At 40.8% G+C, this 3,037-nt stretch overlaps 1 protein-coding gene across 4 annotated transcripts in view; it reads left to right on the top strand.

Moving 5' to 3' along the window:
• Nucleotides 1-3,037, top strand: part of LOC117167779 — an 8,550-nt gene that overhangs the window by 3,786 nt on the left and 1,727 nt on the right. The gene's annotated exons all lie outside the window — the stretch shown is intronic.

Genomic DNA, 3,037 nt, shown 5'->3' with positions numbered 1-3,037 from the left:
GCCAATAGGTTTTAGAGATTCCCTTGTGTCCCCCTACAGTGGACTCATGGAATTCTCTTATAATTCCTTCGCGATCTGACCTTTTTGGGAATATAATTTCGCTTTCGCCAGAACAGACCTTGATTCGGATTCCGCTTTTTGCGAAATTTTATCTCAAAATCTATTCAGTTGTGGGCCAAGATAAGTCATCGAGACCATTTCCTATACTTGATATTTTTATTTAGTCTACTTTTAATGTTTCCATAGCCTTTTTCAGGGCTTGAATATCTCTAGAAAAAATATTTATAAATGTTTTATCATTGTCTTTATTTTTTACTACAATATTAAAGATATAACGTCCGCCTACGTTAAACGCAGTCGTCTCACCAAGGACGAGTTTCTGAGCTTTTAAATCATTTTCGACTATCATCTTATTTTTTATTAACTCCTGACTGATGGGAGAATTTAGGTTACAATCCACCGAAATAAAGTGGGCTACATGTCCATTTCCTATAAAAATTTTATCTTTACTATATTCCAAGTATCCATCTATCACAACAAATACATTTTTAAACATTTGAACTTCACTGTCCTTTTCTGGTTCTGTCTCCATATTTTCACATTTCGAGAGTACGCTACCTTCGTCGGAACGAGAGGCGAGGTCCAAATTATCCTCGTCTTCCTTGCGTGGTAAAAACCGCGTCTTCGTTGCGAGATAAGCCTCGTCTTCCATGCTACCGGTACTCTCCTCCCTCATCCCACTCGGAGTTAGCTGTGAAATGGTAAACAATTTGCCTACCGTATCTTTTGGGTTCCCTAAATCTGATAAAGCCACGGGAGAGCAAGTTCTAGACCTGATCTCCCGTGCAGTGGTAGCGCAATTTAATTGTACGGATCCACGGAATGTAAATTCACTTTCCAGAGGCACGGATTTCACTGAATCATGGCTCTTATCACTTTTTCTCCGGGATTCAAGTACCGTATCCCCCCAGTGCGTGGGCCATTCAATGGTGGTGGTGCACGCACCGTTACGGGGGTCCCTAAACGAGCCCTCAGCAGCTACCTTGTCGTGTCCGGTACGAGTGCAGTGCTGTACCTGAGATGCTTTAGTTTCGTCATCCTTATCTGATGCGGTTTCATACATACTACTATCAGATCGATCTGAATCTATTGACTCACAGTCTTTCCAACCAATATAACCACTGCCCGGGGCTTCTAGCCCTCTCCCGAGGAAGACGTACTCTATCATACTTTCAATTTTCTCTCTTTGTTCCTCGCACTCAGTCGGCTAGGTGCTCGAATCCGGCGCCTCGCTTTCTAGTCCTTGGGTCATTACTACCAAGACCTGGCCCGAAGGCGCGGGAGGGGGAAGACCGTGCTCGACCTCGCACGTGGTGCCTGAGCTGTAAGGGTTCCGAGACAACGCGTCGGCATTGCAATTTATTTTTCCGGGTTTGTACACTATTTCATAATCGTACGAGCTTAATTTTATTTTCTAACGTGTCAGCCTGGAAGCCGGTTCTTTTAAATTATGTAGCCACACTAAAGGTCGGTGGTCCGTTAACAAGGTAAATTTTCGACCATACAAATAAGGTCTAAAATACATTACTGCAAAAACTATGGCTAATAATTCCTTCTCGGTGGTTGAATAGTTTACTTCCGCATTATTCAAACAACGGGAAGCGAATGAAATAGGTAAATCCACTCCAACTTTGCCTTGACTCAAAACAGCACCTAATGCGTAATTTGATGCATCGGTAGTGACTAAAAATTCTTGGGTGAAATCTGGATATTGTAAAATTGGTTCAGTGCAAATTATATCTCTTAAAGTTTCAAAAGCTAGTTGTTGAGCCGAGGTCCAGTTAAAAGGTACGTTTTTCTTAGTAAGTTCAGTCAGAGGTTTCGCTATTTTTGCAAAATCTTGGATGAATCTACGATAGTATCCAATGATTCCTAAAAATTGTTTAATATTTTTACTCGTTTTGGAATTGGAAAATTTTTTACGGCTGTTATTTTCCTTGGGTCTGGTTTTACGCCATTTCTAGTTATAACATGACCTAAATAAGTTATTTCTTGTCTTAAGAATTGACATTTATCAAACGGCATTCGAGTAAACTCTAAATGTGCGAATGGAGTAGAAAATGCTGTTCTCTCTCTTGAATCGGAGTCTAATGGAATTTGATGTAATCCAGACGCGAGATCAAGAATTGAGAAATAACTTGCACCACCGAGTTGTTCCAAAAATTCAGTAATGTGTGGCAAGGGGTAAGCATCCTCCACAGTTTTTTCATTAAGACCACGATAATCAATCACCATCCTCCATCTCTTATTTCCTTGAGTATCAGCCTTTTTTGGCACGATCCATAAGGGAGAATTGTAGGGAGAGTTTGAGGCTTGGACAATACCATTAATGAGCAACTCATCTACCTGTCTTCGAACCTCGTCCCGATTATGTGGTGATTATTTTATGAGTGAGAACTGTGGTGGCCCCTAGTTTATCGCCAGGTAATTGAAATTGATACAAATAAGGGCTTAGGGTCTCGAGAAGACTTTCCTTCTCTGGTTTACTCATCCCTTGAAGGTTGAGTGTTTGGAGAAGGAGAGCGAAACGTCGCGCTCTCTCTTTCTGTCCTTCGAGTGAGTCAGGATGGTGCATGCCTGTGCGGGGCCGAGGGGGAATGGCTGAACACTCTTCGAGCTTAGCGGGGGGTACGCTCAGTGTTACGGTATTTTCCGCAGTATTTATGACGAAACACCTGACCGTTCCTTGCATTTGGTCAACCAAGGCTTCCCTAATAAATATTCCTGGACCGGCTGAAACTTTATGTAAATATCCTTGACCTAAATTAGTTTCTTCTACAGGGAGTTCAATTAATTTTTTACAACGTGATGGAAAATGGAAAGTCGAGTTTTTATTTTTTGATTATTCATTATTTCCTAATTTTAAATCAATTCTTGCAAAGGTCAAGGTAGCATTATGTTTTTCTAAAAAAGATATTCCTAAAATTCCATTTTGATTCATGGGAAAATTTTTTGGGACAATTTGAAATTTTGATTC

The sequence above is a fragment of the Belonocnema kinseyi genome, chromosome 2 (assembly GCF_010883055.1).
Source record: "Belonocnema kinseyi isolate 2016_QV_RU_SX_M_011 chromosome 2, B_treatae_v1, whole genome shotgun sequence".
NCBI lineage: Eukaryota > Metazoa > Arthropoda > Insecta > Hymenoptera > Cynipidae > Belonocnema > Belonocnema kinseyi.
The sequence above is the reverse complement of the archived record's forward strand: the minus strand, read 5'-3'. Positions and strand labels throughout refer to the sequence as shown.